The following is a 9,510-nucleotide window of genomic DNA, read 5'->3' as shown; positions in this document are numbered from 1 at the left end:
TGTTCTAGTTCTGTAAAAAGTGCTATTGGTAATTTGATAGGGATTGCACTGAATCTGTAAATTGCTTTGAATAGTACAGTCATTTTCACAATGTTGATTCTTCCAGTCCAAGAACATGGCATGTCCCTCCATCTGTCTGTATCATCTTTGATTTCTTTCATCAGTGTTTAGTGACACTTTAAAGATATTATTTCCAAAATTATTTTTGAAAAATTTTGTATATAAGCTAATGCTATGCTGAAAAATACATGTCAAAAAGACTATTGTTTGGGTTTTTTAGGTCTTTCTAAGTTATACATATATATATAAAGCAATCAAAAATTGCTTACCTTTTTTTGTAATCTACAGATGATAGAGATTGGGTGCAGCAGAAATCAACACATCAATTGAGGACATCAGTATGAATCTGTGGGGTTTTTTTTCCTGATACCAACTGTATTGTGTCTTTTCCAACAATAAATACATCACTCCAACACCAATCAATTCACCAATCAACTCTCCAGGTTAGCCCCACAAGACTGCCCCCCCCCCCCCACTTCAGATGCCAACCACAAATGAATCCCAAGGCCACCCATGTTTCTGCCTGGTAAACTACAAATTTGGGGGTTCCAAAAAGCCCCCTTAGGTTCAACAACTTGCTAGAATGACTCACAGAACTCAGGAAAGTGCTCTACTTATGGTTACAGTTTTATTATAAAGACTATGACTTAGAAACAGCCAAATGGAACAGATGAACAGGATAAGGTACAAGGGGAGGGGCAGACCTTCCATGCCCTCTCCAGCACAGCACCCTTACAGTACATCCATGTATTCACCAACTCAGAGGCTCCCCGAACCCTGTTTATGGGTTCTTACTGAGGTTTCAATATGTAGGCATGATTGATTAAATGACCGGCCACTGGTGAATGAACTCAATCTCCCTCCTTTGTTTTTTCCCCAGAGGTCAAGAAGTGGAGCTAAAAGTTCTAATCCTCTAATCACATGGTTGGTTTTCAAAAGACACTTCATCACTCAGGAAATTCTAAGGTTTGGGAGTTCTGTTCCAGGAACTAGAGAAAGGAGCGAATACAAATTTTTATTATAGTACCACAATAGGCATGCTCATGCGAAAGGAAAAAAAAATAACAAATATGCTAGCTTGTTTCTACTCTAACATCAATATATGAACACATATATTCAATGAATAGGGCCCTGCCTACCTTATGTCCCAAAGTGCCACATGCGGTAAATGCAGAGAATGGGTTCCCAGGATTAGCTGGACTGTTGGCTGTGAAGTGCACACAAGGTAAAACGCATCAGGAAACAGGAGCTCTGAATTCAGATGCCTGAGGTTCTGCAGCCCAAAGCTGGCCATCCTCATCCTCCTCACCTGGCCCATGACGGGGTGTTGAGCTCAAGACCTTGGGAGCTCGTCTTCATCACTGGATTCACTGCTGATCACTGCACAAAGGAACAAAACCACTTAGGGGTCTCCATGTGGGGCCAAGGAGCCAGTGGGAAGCCCCATAATAAGCGGACACTGGGGCAGACCTGGCAATTGTTGTAACTTCTAGGCAGGGATGTCCCTCCTCCAGATGGTCCCAGTCTTCCCATTCAGTCCTGTGCCCTGCAGGTTACTGGTGCTCCAGTCACTCTCACTGTAACTTATGGACATGAGTTCATCTTCTCCCCCAGTTGCTGGCGTCCAGAATAAAGCAACCTTTCCTTTCCTACCAACACTTGTCTCTCATGTACTGGCTATCGAGCAGCGAGCAGCTGGACCTGAGTTCGGTAACATCACTGGATACTGAGTGAGAACAGGTGGCCACAGTGGGAAGCTGTACTTGTCTTGCTCTCCATTTTCTCACTGCTCACTCTCTTCTTCTTCCCCTTCCAGCCATCTCTCCCCATTTCTCTGACTCTGCTTCTCTTTCTTGTGGCTCATACCTCTTAGTTCTTCTCAGTTTCTGCAGGTGTGTGTGTCTCTCTCTGTTTCTGCTCCCTCTGTCTTAATGTGTCTTTTGTCTCCCTACCCTCTCTTGCTATCTTGCTCTGCATATCTCTTAAGTGTTTCTCCCCTCCTAGGTCTCATGGTACTTTTTAATTTCCTGCAACTTTCCTCTGTTGGGTAGAAACTCCCCACACTGAGCACCAGGGTCTCCCTCTCCTGCATGCATCCCATGCTCGCTGGCCACTTCCTGTCACCTCCACTGTAATACACACAATGTCACCACATCACAGATTCTTCAGCCAGCCTTACCGATTATTTCAGGTGTTTGGTCACGAGCTCTGCTTTCTTGCCGGTTGATTTTTGGGTAACAAGGTGAAACTGTCTTCTGCATATCCACCAGACCCACAGGTGAGATTGTGCTAGATTTTTGCATCTGGATAACTGTGTCCCTAGAATAAATAATGACTCATGAAGAAGCTTCATCTGTCCCCCTCTCCCCACTTCACTTGCAAGGATCACTCTGGTGCTGAATCTCACCATTTTGCCTACTGCCTCACTGTGTTTGTTGCTTTGTGTCTTTCTCTCTTCATTTCTCAAGTGCTTTTCTTTTTACCTTGAATTCTACCTCTTTGTTTTTCTCTTTTCCCTTTACCTGCTATTCTCATTCACTAACTGATAATTACCTTGGCTGAATTTTGTGCTTATTCTTATGTTCTTTGCCACAAAGGTAACTTATTACATATATACATAAATATAATTCTCAGCATATTTTTGAAAACTGTCCATATAAATACATCAGTAATGTTGGCCAAAACATGTGTCTAACTTTTAGGGTTCAGAAATATGAGCCCCTTCATTCCTTGACAAATATTAATTGAGCTCTTACTATGTGCTCAACAATGTGCTTGGTTTGGAGGACGCAGAAAAGCAAGACAGCCATAGTCTCTGTAGACGTAGTCCACAGTCTACCAAGAGAGCACATACGAAGCACATTATCACAAGGAAGCCTGAGTGTTATCTCAGAGCCAGTATGAAGTGTTCTTGGGAACATATAGCTGGAGGAATCAGTCCCATCCAAGAAGCAGGAATAGTTTTCTGGAGGAAGAATCATGTAAACAGGAGGTGGCCAGATTAGGGAAGGGTGGATAAAGGAAGAGGTCAAGAAAACAGACCCAAATAGAGGACAGGCAAAAGCAATCCAAGCAAGTAGAAGTCATCATGACTAGACTTGAAATGAGAGGATAGAAGCTGAAGAAATAGGAGCGTTCCAGTGGCCCATGGCCTTGGAAGCCTTACGAAGGAGATTGAGTCAGTCCACAATTCCAAGTGCTGTGAATGTCATTGGGTTTAGATCAGAAAGCAGCATGATATACCTGCACTTTTGCCACATCCATCAGCTGAGGTTCAAGGGAAAGTTGTCAGACATCTGATTAGCATCACGGCATTCGCGATGGGAAAATGGTCAGGCTGGAAATACTGCCAAGGTCAAGCCAGCAGGGCCATATGACTGATGGGGTGTGGGGATGAGGGAGAGGAAGACTCAGGAGGACTCCTGAGTTTCTTGCTTGAGAAAACTGGACAGTAATGACACTATTACTAAAGAGGGAATTCTGGCAAGATAGAAAGAGGAGGATCTGGTTTCATGGAAGATGATGATGAACTCAGTTTTGGAAGCACTAAATCTGAGGTTCCTGAAAGACATCCAAACGCGATGCCTTTCAGGCTCTTAGATGAATATGCTGAGAAGACAGACCTGGTCTGGCCATAAGTAATGGATGTTGGTCAGCTACATTGCTGATGGAAGCCATAGATGGGTGAGACAGTCTGAACAGAGGCTTATTTTAATCTGAACAGGTTACAGATGTCACTTTGAAAAATGGATTCACTTTACCCTGAAGATGGGGACAACTCCTTATACCAGAATCGTCTTTCCAGTGACTCTCTCTTCAAATCCTAAATATCTCAATGTGCCTCCTCTCTCCCTGTCACACTGACCTCTACCAATTTTCATTCGTTCTCACTTAGCACTCTGTCTTCATGGTGTCGTTGTGCCTCTCCTCCAATTTCTCTTTTCTTGATACTTACTTTGCCTCCTGTCTTTCTTCCTCCATATAATTTTTATCGATATCCCTTGTTTGAGTTGCCAGTTCATTTATCTCCTCTCAGCTGTGTCTCTCACCTCCTCCCCCTCTGTCTCTATTTCCCTAGGGCTCACCTTGACCCTCTGCCTGCCTCTTCTCTTCCAATTCCTGTCTTCCTCTGTATTGTCCTTGTCTCAAAGGCCGTGTCCCTCCATCACTAAAGGTGGCTTTGACCATACCTCCAGAGTCCCTTCCCCGAACTCCTCCCTTCTAAAGGTCTTCTCCAGTGATCTCTTTCACTTGCCAATCTGACAGTCACACACATGCATTATATGCATGTTTCTGTGACAACTTTTGGCAAGCAGGTTAAAAATTATCTCCCTGCCAACCCTCCACCAGCCTGGAAAAGTCTGGATCTCATCCATTTAGGTAAAACCATGTCCACGCTTATACTCATTATTTGATGGTCCAATCTCGTACTTTTTCTATACTCATTCTCTTTATGTTGTCCATTCAAGGCATCTTCCCCCACTGAGGAGTTCAGCTGTCTTTTTCCTTTTGCCTCCAGGGCTGGACTAGAGTGAGGCAAACAAGAGGACTAAGGCACCAAATTTAAAGAGACACTTACTCTCAGGTTCACGCAAGTGAATGTCTCTTTAAAGTCTGTACCCCAGGCTCTTGCATGACTCACCCTGCTTGCCTCTCCCATGCTTTAGAAAGTAGCCAGAGGCTGGGTCTGTGTGTGGCCTCTCCTCCCTCCACATAGTAACCCAATCAGATAACTGGTGATTAAAAATGTGGGACTCAATCATAGTTACCTTGTCTACCGTTCAGCAACAGGCTGTGAAATTCTTCTGACTTTCTCTCTTTTTTTATTCCAAGAGCTTTGGATTCACCAGGCACTGAAGAGAGAAAAAGAAAGGTGAGATCAGAGCCAGTGGCCATGAACTAGACCAAGGCGTGGTCATACTGAGCTCTGGGGTTAGAAATTCCTTATGAAGGATCACCCCTGCTTGAAGAACCACACTAAAATCCAAAGAAGCCCTGCTCTACCTCTTGCCATCTTGTTAGACCTTGTTCTTTTTCTCTCTGCTTCTCAGTTTTCCACCAGGATCCCAACTCCAGGCATTGCTGCTTCTACACTACAAAGACATTGCTGCATCTTGGTCTCCGTTGGCTTCTTTCTCCCTGGCCTTACTGGTCGCTACATGTTTCTGTCTCTCCCTTCCCTCCAGTGATGCTCCTCAGCTCAGCTCTGCCTTTGTATCTCTACTATTCCTTCCCAACCCACTTCCTCTACAAGTCCCCCACCCTATCACCAGGCTCCAATCCCGTTCTCTGTGATTTTTCCCGATTCAACCCACAGAAATTAAAAGATGCACTAAAAAATAGTTATATCAGTGTCTCCTGACAATGGCAAGAGGGGAACAGGAAGTGACAGCTTAATAAGTATAAGGTTTCCTTTTGAAGTGATGAAATGTTTTGGAACTAGATTGAGGAGATGGTTGCAGGACATTGTGAATGTACTAAATATGCCTGACTTGCACACTTAAAATGGTTAAATTTATTTTATGAATGAACTTTATTAATGAATTTATGAACTTTATTAATAAGTTTTACCTCCACTTAAAAAAATGCAGGCTCTGGGTTCAGAATGCCTGGGTTCATTTGATGCCAGGCCAACTACCTGCATGATCTGTCTATAGTTTTCTTATCTGAAAAATAAGTAATTCTAATCTCCAATGGCAGCCTGAAGACTAAACCCACAACTGCCGGAATAAACGTTCACTCAGGGGAGCTATTAATAATGCGGTTGTTTTTATTGCATCCTTTACCCCTTCCTCCTCTGTCTTTCATTTGCCCTCCTTCCTCTCCCTCTCAAATACCCACATCCTCTTCTCCACATCTCTATGTGACTGCCTTTCTCCTTGAATATTCCTGCTCTTGAACAACATCCCCCACCTTTAAATCCATCTCTTCTTTTGCCATCATTCACGGCCTCCTCTTTGATGTTGACCTTGGCCTCATAGTCCTTAGCCCTTCACACCTTTACACTGAAGGTCTCCTATGGAAACTCACAATTCACACTTAGATTCTCATTCTGCTTTCCAGGTAATTGGACAGAAAATCTCTCTTTGCCACCTCTTGCTAACATCTTGGATTCTACATGGAATCAGGTCATTTTGGAACTGATACAAAGTAACACATCTACCTGGGCCTGATCGTCTGGTTTTCCATCTCCAGCATCACAGTCTCCCTTCCAGAACTCTGTTCCTTTATCACCTTTTCCTCTTAGTAACAAAAAAACAAAGGTTGTATCCCACCATAATTACCTTGTTCACAGCTGGGCATTTGGGGCTTCTCTTCTCTATCACTTTCCTGGGAAAAATATTTGTCCTAAATCACTGAACAGAGGGAAATTTTCATTAGAGTCTGCAGGCAAGTGATTGGGGACACCATTCATAGTTATACATCTGGACCACCCATGAACTCATGTACTTCAGTGAGGAACTTCTGGCCCTTGGGCCACTCTGAATCTCAGTGGCTCCTAACATGGTATTGCTTGTCCCTTTCCCTGGGACAGCGAAGGAAAAACCAAAGTCCACCAAAATCTTATAGGTTAAAAGCCACACAGATTTTAAGGATGGTGGAGCAAGAAGGAGGTTATAAACAGTAATTAATCACCCAATAAGATGATCAGAGAGGAGTGAAAGCTTATCTCAGTAAAAATTCTCTAAACAGAATGTCTCTGAACTGTACAAACCTTAGGGAAGAAACAGAAATTTCCTCTGGAGAAGGGCTAGGATCCTAGAGATCCATGTGAATAAAAGAGAAAGCCCTAGGGCTTTAAAGATGGAACTAGACAAGATGAGGTTTGGGCTTACTTGGGTCAGGGAGGATAAGCAGTTCTCAGAGAGAGAAGCCAATGAACACAGGAGCAACTAGACACCTCCAGGGGGCCCCAGATCCCAAGAACACAGGAAGGACACTCTCTGAAGCTGTAAGCAGGGAGTCCCTATTGCAGCACTGCAGGACGTCCCCACGACTCCCGGACCAGTGACCTGGAAGACTGCTAACAAGAGACCCAGGACATCAGCCCAGAGCCCCTGCATGTAGGTGACCCAGCAAACATTGGAGGAAGGAAGTAAACCAGAGAGCCAGGGGCCAGGTTCCTACCAGGAGCCCAGGGAGGAGAACTGTGGGAGGCAGGAGAGCCTGGGCTGCCCCAGAGCTGATGGCAGGAGAATTTCCTGGGACAATGTCTACCAGGGTGAGATGAACAGAACTGTGGCAACCACAGGTGCTTTGTCTTGCCCAGGACATGGTTTCAAATCTCAGCAAATCAAGCAGAAGATATAAGGAGAACAAAGGATCCAAGGCTCAAATCCCTTCCTCACTCCCATGCCTTTGCGCACGCTGGCCCTCCTTCTGTGCTGGGTGGGCTCTTGTGACTCCTCCATTCTTTATGTGGAGAGCTCTTTGCCTTTGATAAAGTTTTCTGTGGAAATCAAAGATAGTAAGTTCCCTACATACAAACGAGTTCCATTCCAAGAGTGCATTCGTAAGTCCAACAAAGATAGCCTCAGTAACCAACTAACACAATCGCCTATATAGTACTATACTGTAATAGGTTTATAATACTTTTCACACAAATAACACATAAAAACAAAAACAGAAAAAATAAGGAAAGCATTTTTAATCTTACAGTACAGCAGCTTGAAAAGTACAGTAGTACAGTACAGCAGCTGGCATACAGGGGCTGGCATCGAGTGAACAGGCAAGACGGGTTACTGACTGGAGGGGGGAGAGGAGATGAGAGATAGTAGAGCTGAAGGACCATCAGCAGTAGGAGATGGAGGGCAAGCTGCAATTTCACTCACACCTGACGTTGATGGCACAGGTTCTGTTTCTTGCTGGACTCAATTCTATCTACCCTCTTGAAAAAACAATCCAGTGATGTCTTGGTAGTAGCTCTTTTTCTCTCATCATAGATGGCACCGTAGCACTGGATTGCATTCTTAATGGCTGCTGCAATCTTCGAGTACCTTTCTACATTAGGGTCCTGTGCCTCAAAAATTAATGGTGCCTCCTCAACAGGAAGAGAGCCCTTGGCTATGTTTTTAAGGGCTATTGGGTTCTCTGAATGATATTAATAAACTAAGAGAGGCTTCAGCTTCATATCTCTGAAAGCATTGCCACCAAACATCAGAGGTAGCCTATCCTTTGCTGCTTTATAGCCTGGCATCAACTTTTCCTCCTTACTGATGTAATTTCATTCTGGCATCTTCTTCTAGTGCGGCCCTGTCTCATCTACATTAAAAATCTCCTCTGGTAAACACGCACCTTCAGCAATAATTTCCCGAAGCATTTCAGGAAATTCCTGGGCAGCTACTGTACCTACACTTGCTGCCTTGCCGCTTACTTTTACATTGTGAAGGTTGGCTCTAGCCTTGAACTGATAAAACCAGCCATGGCTGGCATTAAAAGATGCTCCCTCTGATTCTTCGCCATGCTTCTTCTTCAAGCCTTCATAAAGGCTTTTAGCTTTCCCTTGAATCAGCATTAAGCTGAGCAGGACTTGATGCTGCTGCTGATCCTGCATCCACACACTGAGGAGTGGCTCCATCTCCTCCATCACTTTTCCACGCTTCTTCCATATTATTGTTGACATCATCAGCACAACAGACTTCGCATGTTCCATGATCTTGTCAATGTTCTTTACAATTGTGCTGATGGCTGAATGAGTCATATTATAGAAACAAGTGACATCTACCATCTTTTCCCCTCACTCCACTCTCAATTATTTTCACTTTTGTTTCCATTGTTCTCGCTTGGCACTTCATAGCAGTATCAGCTACATCACTGCTGCTTTTACACTTGCTTCCAGACATCCTGGGCTTGAAATAAAGATATTATACTACTGCACCCTATACAGTACTGTATAGTAAAGTACACAAAAGCACAACTACCAGTAGAGGATGCACACACACGACAGTTTGTGCCAGATACGTGAACTAACTTCCGGGATTGGACGTGCACATGTTGGAAATTTTGCAACTTGAAGGTTCGTATGTAGGGGACTTACTGTAGAGTCTGGTCCCCTTTGAAGAATGTCACAGTTCACAGTTACTTACATCACACTGCCTAGATGAGGCCTGGGACATGGGAAGCATCTCATGAATAGTTGTTAAATGAGAGACTGAGAGAATGAATGAATGAAAAGTAGACCTGGGTCCCAAAAGGGAAGGGAGAAAATTGATTACCATTTCCGAAGCTTCGATAAACCTGAATTAAGTCAGGATACTCCTTAAGAGGGATCCTGCTGAACAGAGTTTGTAGAAGTGATTTGTCAAACATCTTCTCAAGGTGGCAGAGAATTTGATATACCATTTTCCCCATAGGGACCAAGTTTCTACAGGCGTCTTGAGACTCCTTTAAAAAAGTGCAATAGAAAAAGAAGGTAAAATAGTAGTTTCAAAGTTAAACAGACATCCAGGG

General features: G+C 43.8%; 1 long non-coding RNA gene across 3 annotated transcripts in view; it reads right to left on the bottom strand.

Annotated features, from left to right (window-relative positions):
• Nucleotides 1–691: 691 nt before the first annotated feature.
• Nucleotides 692–9,510, bottom strand: part of LOC130858745 (uncharacterized) — a 29,635-nt gene continuing 20,816 nt past the window's right edge. Inside the window, exons 3-7 of one of the 3 annotated variants that reach the window (XR_009055107.1) lie at nucleotides 6,345–6,416; nucleotides 4,830–4,913; nucleotides 2,240–2,379; nucleotides 1,200–1,440; nucleotides 692–1,049 (exon numbers count right to left, since the gene is read on the bottom strand). This is a non-coding gene — a long non-coding RNA (uncharacterized LOC130858745). Of the gene's footprint in view, nucleotides 1,441–2,239; nucleotides 2,380–4,829; nucleotides 4,914–6,344; nucleotides 6,417–9,275; nucleotides 9,395–9,510 lie in introns of those variants that run through there. The other 2 variants (XR_009055108.1, XR_009055106.1) reach the window with 2 other exon arrangements.

Source organism: Hippopotamus amphibius, chromosome 8 (genome assembly GCF_030028045.1).
Source record: "Hippopotamus amphibius kiboko isolate mHipAmp2 chromosome 8, mHipAmp2.hap2, whole genome shotgun sequence".
Classification (NCBI taxonomy): domain Eukaryota; kingdom Metazoa; phylum Chordata; class Mammalia; order Artiodactyla; family Hippopotamidae; genus Hippopotamus; species Hippopotamus amphibius.
The sequence above is the reverse complement of the archived record's forward strand: the minus strand, read 5'-3'. Positions and strand labels throughout refer to the sequence as shown.